The 9591-nt window shown below is 43.5% G+C and overlaps 1 protein-coding gene across 1 annotated transcript in view; it reads right to left on the bottom strand.

The window, feature by feature from the left end:
* The window catches only part of LOC125447794 (synaptosomal-associated protein 25), a 196502-nt gene extending 187126 nt beyond the window's left edge, over positions 1 to 9376 (bottom strand). The window contains exon 1 of the mRNA XM_048522519.2: positions 9255 to 9376. The gene's annotated coding sequence lies outside the window, so the exon portion shown is untranslated. The remainder of the gene's footprint in view (positions 1 to 9254) is intronic.
* Positions 9377 to 9591: the final 215 nt, after the last annotated feature.

The raw sequence follows: 9591 nt of genomic DNA on the forward strand, positions 1-9591 counted from the left end.
GTGCAGTCGGATGGTTGGGAGTCAGCTGAGAGTAGGGGAAGTGGGAAGTCAGCTTGGAGCCAGGGAAACAGGGAGTGAGTTTGGAGCAGGTGAATTGGGGATAGGGTCCACAGCAAGTGAAGAGGACAGTGGGTCTGCTGTGGGCATAGGGGAGTGGACCAAGAGTGGGAGAAGTGCGAAGTTGCTCTGGAGCAGGGAAAGTGAAGCGTAGATGAAGGAAGAAGTTGGTTTAGAACGGGGGGAAAAGTGGAGTAGGTCCAGAGTTGGGGAACTGGGAGTGGGTCTGCAGTCCGTCAATTGGGAACTGTTTGGGAATAGGGGAACTGGGGAATTGTCCAGAGCAAGAGAAAGGGGAACTGAGTCTGGAGCAGGTGAATCCGAAGCGGGTTCCAGAGGGGGGAAAGAGGAGACTGGGTCAAGAATGCAACATGGTTGTCACGTCCCAGGGATGTCAGAGTCAGGGGCTGTAAGTGATCTGGGGAAAATGTATTCAGGGTGTGTGAGGTAAGATTGAATAGTTATGCAGGATAAGTCCTGAATAATTATTTACTTAATTTCACTGGATCCACCTGAATCTCTGATTAAAACAGATATCTTCAGAGGGATCTAGCATAGAGAAATTGTTCAGCATAATTTACAGTATCCTGGACATTTCGGAGTGTGGTACAATTGGGATCCCACTGGATCCCTGTGTCCAATTCCCATCTATGTTACAAAATAGAGACAAAAAACTGCAGTTGTTCAAATACAGAGTAGACAAACAGAAGGCTGGTAGAACACAACAGGCCAGGCGGTATCTGGAGAAAAGGAGCAGTCATGTTTCGGGTATTACCCTTCTTTAGGAAGGGTCCTGAAGAAGGGCAATACCCAAAATGTTGACCATTCCTTTTCTCCAGATGCCACCTAGCCTGCTTTGTTCTTCCAGCCTTCTGTTTCTCTATATTACAATAATGACCAACTGGCCAGCAGAAAATCTGGACCATTATCACATTTCTGCGCTGTCTGAGTCAATATTCTACATCTCCCTCCTTAACAGCACTGCAGCCCGCGACTCACCACGACCTTCTCAAGGGCATTTACAGATGGGCAATAAATACCAGTGATGCTCACATCTGAATAATTAATTTTAAAATTAATAAAAAAGAAAATAAAGTATATCAGGAGATATTATATTAGGTGATTAAATCCCTTTGGCCTTCTTCAGATTAATGGCTCTGGAGTCTGTTAACTCTTCTAGAAGCGCAGATGCAGCCTTAATTTACCAGTTTATGTGAAGGTCAGTATCTGACATTGCAACATTTCCTCAGTACTGCACAACAATGTCACACCAAATATTATACTCACATCCCTTGCAGTGAGACAACCTTTTCATTTAAGGCAAGAATGACGTTGCTTACCTATGTGTGTTTTCCATTTGTTTAGACGGTGTGGCTATTGTTGGTAAGACAATATTTGTCATTCATCCCTAACTGTCTTGAGAACAGCTAAGCACACGGCTTTGAGGCTGGAGTCACACGTAGGCAAGACCAGGTAAGGTTGATAGATTTCTCTCCTTTAAATTCAACCTTTTTAAAAATTCTTTTAATTCATTCACAGGGCGAGGGTGTCGCTGGTTAGGCTGCATTTATTGCCCTTTACAAATTGCCCAGAGGGCAGTTGAGTCAACCACATTGCTGTGGGTCTGGAGTCACATGTAGGCCAGACCAGGTAAGGACGGCAATTTCCTTCCCTACAGGACATTAGTGAACCAGATGGGTTTTTCCAACAATCGGAAATGGATTCACGGTCATCATTAGACTCTTAATTCCAGATATTTATTGAATTCACATTTCACCATTTACCGTAGCGGAACTCAACCTGATTTCCCAGAACATTATCTGGGGCTCTGGACTGACAGTCCAGCGATAATAACCAATTGGCCATTGCCTCCTCACACAGAACAATATAGCAGGTTTTTGCAACAATCGATAATGATTTCATTACTGCTGTGCCTGTTTTAAATTTCAGATATTTTGTTTACTGAATTTAAATTCCACAAATTATTGTGATGGGATTTGAATCCATTTACCCAGAGCATTAATCTGGGCCTGTGGCTTACTGACCCAGTGAAATTATCTTGACACCACCAACTTGTTTCGAGAACAAAAGAGATACTGATGATGATACTAATTCCTGGTTATGAAGTGAGCCACAAAGGTTTTAGTTTCCCATAGTCATACCACATCCGTTGTTGGATGTTCCAAATAGCACACTTTTACAGGAAAGATGTCACAATGGGGTATTGGTCTGTGCCCCATTCTTTCCAATTTGGGAATTAAATTTGAAATCCGTCTCCTCTGTGTTATTTCTGATGGTGCAGTCGGGGAGATTTAATCCAATTTTGACTATGTATAGGATCACTGCATCAAACTACTATGATGTCCTTTCTGGTTGTTTTTTATTAATTCATGGGATGTGGACATCGCTGGCCAGTATTTATTTGCCCATTCCCAACTGCCCAGAGGGAAGTTGAGAGTCACCTACATTGCTGTGAGTCTGGAGTGAAATCTAGGCCAGATCAGTTAGGATTAGCAGACTTCATTCCTTACAGGGCATTAGTGAACCAATTGGGTTTATCTGATAATCAGCAATGGTTTCCTGGTCATAATTAGACTCTTAAACGCAGTTTGTTTTTTGTAAATTGAATACAAATTTCACCATCTGTCAAGGCAGGATTTCACCTCAGGTCCCAAGAACCTGGACCTTGGGATTAACAGTCTAGTGATAATGTCACTATGCCACCGCCTCCGCTAAACGCAATATTCATAATGTTAATCCAGCAGAATTCAGCAGTATCACTCAGTTTTGCTATCATTTCCAGGACACCAGTTAGTGATACCTAAATCCCAAGAGTAAATTAAAGAAGTGTTAATGCATTGTGATTATTGGACATGTGAATTCATAACCATGTGGGTATATGTATATGCATATGCGTCTATTTGTTGGCAAAATAGGAAAAAGAAGATATGTTTTTGATTATTGTAAGTATGTAACTTGATTAGTTCGGCACAACATTGTGGGCTGAAGTGGCTGTACTGTGCTGTACTGTTCTATGTTCAATGTTCTACGTTCTAATGAGCATCAAGGCTGCAAACACCTCCTCTTTGCTAATGCAGTCCAAAACATCCCCACTTGTTTCATTTATTTTCTTAGCATCCATGATTCTCTTCTCAGCAAATGCTGAGGAGAAATATTAATTAAAAATCTTTCCCATCGCCTTCGGCCAGGCAGATCCTTAAGGGGATCTATTCTCTCCCTAGCCATCCTCTTACTCTTAATATAGCTATAGAACCTCTTGGGATTATCTTTCACCTTATCTGCCAGATCTATCTCATAACCTCATTTTGCTCTTCTGATTTCCCTCTAGTATGTGTTCCTACAATTGTTTATAATCATCAACTGATTCACCTAAACCCGATAACTTAAATCCAATTTATGCCTTCTTCTTTTTCCTGACGAGAGCCTCAATATCCGTTGTCAGCCAGGGATCCCTAAACCTGCCAACATTTTCGCTTTACACTAACAGGGACATCCTGTATCTGGACTCTTGATATTATACTTTTAAAAGTTTGCCAGTCGTTCCTTTTCCTTCAAACAGACTCATCAAATCAACGATAACGGGAACTGCAGATGCTGGAGAATCCGAGATAACAAAAGTGCTAAACAGGAGCAGGGCCAATTTTGTGGTCATTAGGCAGGATCTAGCAGAGGTTGATTGGATGAGAGATAACAAAGTGTGGAGCTGGATGAACACTGCAGGCCAAGCAGCATCTGAGCATTTTGTGTGATGCTGCTTGGCCTGCAGTGTTCATCCAGCTCCACACTTTGTTATCTCTCATCCAATCAAACTCTACTAGATCCTGCCTAATGGCTACAAAATTGGCCCTACTCCTGTTTAGCACCTTAACCTATGGACCTATCCTATCATTTTCCATAACTATGTTAAAACTAAGAGAGGTATGGCCACTAGACTCAAAATGCTCTCCGATTGACACTTCAGTCATTTGCCCAACCTCGTTTCCTGAGAGGAGGTCCAGTGTTGCACCCTCCCGAATAGGGCCGTCTACATATTGAGTTAGGAAACATTTTTGGACATATTTGACAAATTTCTCCCTGTCTGGGCCTTTTACGCTCTGGGTGGCCCAGTCAATACAGGGGAAATTAAAATCTCCAACCAATACTACTGTATTATTCCTACAGGCATCTGCAATCTCTCAACATATCTGATCTGTTGGCTATTTGGGGGTTTATGAAACTGTTCCTACAAAGTGACTATCCATTTCTTGTTTCTAAGTTCTAATCATATGGCCTCATTTGATGACTCCTTAAGAATATCCTCTCTAAGCACAGTTATGTCCTATCTCATCAAAAGAACAACTCCCTGCCTCCTCACTTACTTGTACCTCTGTCATACCTGTAGCTTCTGTATCCTGGAACATTGAGCTGCCAATCTTGCCCTTCTCTCAGCCCCATTTGCCTTACCAGTCAGACTTCTTGCATTGAAATAAATGCACTATAAACCAGAAGTCTTCTCCCTCCCTTTACTATGCCTCTGAACAGTAAGCTTGCTCTCAATGTGGGGGAAAGCAGATAGTGCAAGGTTTCCCTGTGGCCATTCCCCTCAATAACAGGTATACCCTTTTGGATACTGTTGGGGGTGATGACCTTTCAGGAGCTAGCAGTAGCTATCAGGTCACTGGCAATGTGACTAGCTCTGAGGCTCAGAGGGAAACGGTGTGGTCAGACTGAGAAATACCAAAAGGACAGTCAGTTGTGAGGGGGACAGAAATGAGGTTCTGTGGTCGCAGAAGAGACACCAGGATGGTGTGCTGCCTCCAGAGTGCCAGGGTCAAGGATGTCTGTGAGCAGTTGCAGAACATTCCGAAGGGGGACGGTGAACAGCCAGATGTCATTCTGCACATCGGTACAAATGACATGGATAGACAAAAGGAAGGAGTCCTGCAAAATAAGTAGAGGGAGTTAGGTAAGAAGGTAAAAAGCAGAACCTCAAGGGTAGTGATCTCCGAATTACTCCCAATGCCACGTGCCAGTGAGAGTAGAAATAGAAACTTCTTGATGGTCTCTCTCTTATTCTGTTGGGACTGTTCCACAGAGCCCCAAATAGCCAGCGGGTACTAGTGGAGCAGATATGTCGAGAGACTGCAGATGCTTGTAGGAATAATAGAGAAGTATTGGTTGGAGATTTTAATTTCCCCTGTATTGACTGGGCCACCCACAGCGTAAAAGGCCCAGACAGGGTGAAATATTTCGAATATGTCCAAGAAGGTTTCCTAAATCAACATGTAGAGGGTCCTATTCGGGAGGGTGCAACACTGGACCTCCTCTTAGGAAACAAGGTTGGGCAAATGACTGAAGTATCAGTCGGAGAGCATTTTGGGTCTAGTGGCCATACCTCTCTTAGTTTTAACATAGCTATGGAAAAAGATGAGATAGGTCCACAAGTTAAGGTGCTATACAGGAGCAGGGCCAATTTTGTAGCCATTAGGCAGGATCCAGCAGAGGTTGTTTGGGTGACTCTGTTTCAAAGAAAAGGAATGATGAGCAAAAAGGAGGCTTTTAAAAGTCTGATATCAAGAGTCAAGGGACGTTGTGACCCTCTTAGTCTGAAGGGAAAAGCTGACAGGTTTAGCTGTCCCTGGTTGACATGAGATGTTGAGGCTCTGGTCAGGAAAAAGAAGAAGGCATACATTGGGTTTAAGCTATCGGGTTCAAGTGAATCGCTAGATGACTATCGCAGCACATACAAGAGGGAAATCGGAAGAGCGAAAAGAGGGTATGAGATGGATCTGGCAGATAAAGTTAAAGATAATTCCAAGAGGTTCTATAGCTATATTAAGAGTAAGGGAGTGGCAAGGAACAGGGAAGATCCCCTTAAAGATCAGCATGGCCAACTACGTATGGAGCCTACAGGAGATGGGGAAGATTTTTAAGGAATATTTCTCCTCAGTGTTTACTGAGGAAAGAATCATGGATGCTAAAAAGGGAAACAAATGGGGATGTTTTGGACCATATAGAGAGGAGGTTTTTGCAGCTGTAAAGCGCATTAAAGTGGATAAATCCCCTGGGACTGATCAAGTCCATCCTCAGATGTCATGGGAGGCTAGGGAACAAGAAGCCCTTGCAGAGATTTTTAGCCACTGGTGAAGTTCCGGAAGCCTGGAGGGTGGCCAATGTTATTCCATTGTTTAGGAAAGGTAGCAAAGGCAAGCCAGGGAACTGCAGGCCAGTGAGCCTGACATCAGTAGTAGGCAAGTTGTTGGAGAGGATACTGAGGGACAGATCAACCAACTTTTGCATAGGCAAGGTCTGATTAGGGATACTTGGATTTGTGCACAGGAAGTTATGTCTGTAAAATCTTTTAGAGTTTTTTTGAAGAGGTAACCAAGAGGATGGTTGAGGACAGGGCAGTGGATGTCATCTATATGGACTTTAGTAAGGCCTTTGAAAGTTCCCGCAAGGCAAGCTGTTCATGTAAGTTAGGTTGTAATTGTCATGTAAGTTAACTAGCTAATTGGATTCAAAACTGGCTTGATGGTTGGAAGCAGAGGGTGATGATTGAAAGTTGTTTCTTGGACCGGAGGCCTGTGACTAGTTATGTGCCATAGGGGCCGATGTTGGGACCTTTGTTATTTGTTATTTACATGAATGATCTGGATATGAATGTACAAGACACGATTAGTAAGTTTGCAGATGATGCAAAATTAGGAGCTATCATCGTTAGGAAGGAAGGTTATCAAAAATTACAGAGCAATCTTGTTCAGATGGGAATGTGGGGTGAGGATTAGCAAATGCAATTCAATAAGCTAAGTGTGAGGTGTTGTACTTTGGAAAGTCAACCAAGGTAGGACTTATAACAGTAAATGGTAAGGTCCTGAGCAGTGATGTGGATGAGAGGGACCTAAGAGGACAAGTACATGGTTCGTTGAAAGCAGCATCACAGGCGGACAGGATGGTGAAGAAGCCATTAAACATGCTGGCCTTCATTGGTCGAGACTTTGAGTATTGGAGTTGGAATGTTATGTTACAGTTGTATAAGTTGCTGGCAAGGCTACTCTTGGAGTATTGTGTACAGTTTTGGTCACCCTGTTATAGGAAAGACATAGTTAAATTGGAAAGTGTGCCAAGAAGGTTTGCAATAATGTTGCCTAGACTAGCAGGCCTGAGTTATAGGGAGAGGGTGGCTAGGATAGAACTTTATTCCTTGGAATGTAGGAGAATGAGGAGTGACCTAATTGAGGCATATAAAATCACGAGGGGCTAGATATGGTGAGAGGGGATAGTTTTAAGAAGGACCTGAGGGGCAATTTCTTCACACAGAGAGTGGCGTGTATGGAATGGGCTGCTGGAGAAAGTACTTGAGGCACATACAATAGCAACGTTTTAAAAACATTTGGATAGGTATATGGATGGGCAGGGTTTAGCGAGATATTGACCAAATGTGGGCAATTGGAACTAGCTGAGTGGGCACCATGGTCAGTATGGGCCATTTTGGGCCATAGCAGGAAGTTATGTCTGTAAAATCTTTTACAGCTTTTTGAAGAGGTAACCAATAGGATGGTTGAGGGCTGTATTACTCTATGATTCTATCACAGAACATAAATATTGTATCTACAAGAGCTGATCAGGGGCTAAGCATTCTGCAGCACATAACTCACTCCTGACTCCTTAAAGCCCTTCTATTTGCAAGGCACAAGTCAGCAATGAGATGGAATATCCCCATTTGCCTGAATGGGTGCAGCTCCTACAACACAAGAAACTCAATACCATCCAGGACAAAGCAGCCCACTTAATTGGCACCACATTCACAAACATCTACTCCCTCTACCACTGAGACATCCAGGTCAAAGCTAGCAGGAACATGGTAACACCACCACCTGCAAGTTGCCCTCCAAGCCATTCACCATCGTAACTTAAAAACATGTTGCCATTTCTTCACTGTCTTAGAATCCAGAACTTCCTCCAAACTGCATTGTGGGTGATGCTACACTACAAGGATTTCAGTTTTTCAAGACGGCATCATCCTCTGGTGGGTAGAAAGTACTGGCCTGGGCAGTGATGTCCCCATGTTGTGCATGGAATAAATCTTCCCTAAAGGGTAGTAGTGGAGCAGATAATGTTTTATGACAATTGATTCACAGTTTCATGGCAACTTTATCAGTGCTAGTTTTCAACGTATCTAATTCCCTTCTGAAGTTAATATAGAATGCTGGAGCATTCTTTCACACTGTGCCCTACTCCTGTTGCCAGTTACTTCTCATTCTCTGATTACCCATTGTCCTGCCAACTGGGGAGAAGCCCTATTTATTGAAAAACCTTGCAGGATTTGGAATGCATTTATGGCATCTCCTCTTAATCTCTCTGCACTTAAAGGAGAACCATCGCAGTTCTTCAGATGGACTAATCCGGTGCCTTCTGCTTTTCATTCCCATTTATCACGTTTCACTTTTTTAAAAAAAACTAAGGGCTATTAAAAAAAATCTGCTAGACCTACTGAACAAATACGTTCAGTTCATTCAGCCCCATTTCACAGTCTTTCTGGAAAATAAGATGTTGCCAAAATAATTGCTTATATGCTGTGAAAGTGAATGAAATCGTTTATTTTCTGGCCAGCATAACATTATAAATGATACAAAACTCATACAACCGCGCCACCCACCCAACCCCAACCTTCCGCTTGTATAATGGAGCTTAGCCTACAGAGGTTAAAAATTTGTCAGGCTGCTTGGTACCAGTACGACTAGGCACTGTCAGAGCTGTAGCAAGGTGCTGCAATCTCACCGGGTGTGAGACCAGCCTCCAGAGCGCTGTCCTACATTTACAACCTCGGAAAGCGTGAAAACGGTGCTTTAAGGGAGGTTCGGAACCTCTTGTCTTGACACTCGTTTCTCCGCAATGATTCTACAGGAGGGATAACTCAGTCCCCGTGGAGTGGAACTTGCTCCTTCAACCAACCGCCCAACAATGTAAGAAAATGCACCTGAATACTCGGTGCTAGAGATGCAGGTCACAGCCTAACACAATATCCTAACGAGAGATGACCGAATACTCCTGGTTTGCACCGCATCCAACAAAATGTTGCCTTTTCCCTGTGCGCTTTCGCTAATTGCACTGCAGCAATGTATTGGAAATGTTAAGATTGTGAGCAGAGTGAATGTGTGCACAACGCCAATGCTGACACGAAATGTGTTACCGACCTTCTGCCTTTCGCCTCTACAGCGTCGCGGAGCCGGTTCTGAACTGAATCGTCCCAAACAACACCCTCTGCTGTTTTTGCCTCACTCTCGTTCTCTATCCAGCATGAAGCAGAATGGAGGCACCCGGGCCGACAGTACCCCACGGTAGACGGTGATCCGGTGACTTGGGCAACACTGGCCGGTAATTGGGCAGTGTTGGCCAGTAATTCACTGACTTGTCAACGCTGGAAAGTGAACTGGGAGAAACCTGTCCCTTACCTTATAAGGCACAATTAGGAATACTCTCCACTTGCCTGGAAGGGTGCAGTTCCAGCTACATTCAAGAAGCTTGACACCA

The sequence above is a fragment of the Stegostoma tigrinum genome, chromosome 39 (genome assembly GCF_030684315.1).
Source record: "Stegostoma tigrinum isolate sSteTig4 chromosome 39, sSteTig4.hap1, whole genome shotgun sequence".
Classification (NCBI taxonomy): Eukaryota; Metazoa; Chordata; class Chondrichthyes; order Orectolobiformes; family Stegostomatidae; genus Stegostoma; species Stegostoma tigrinum.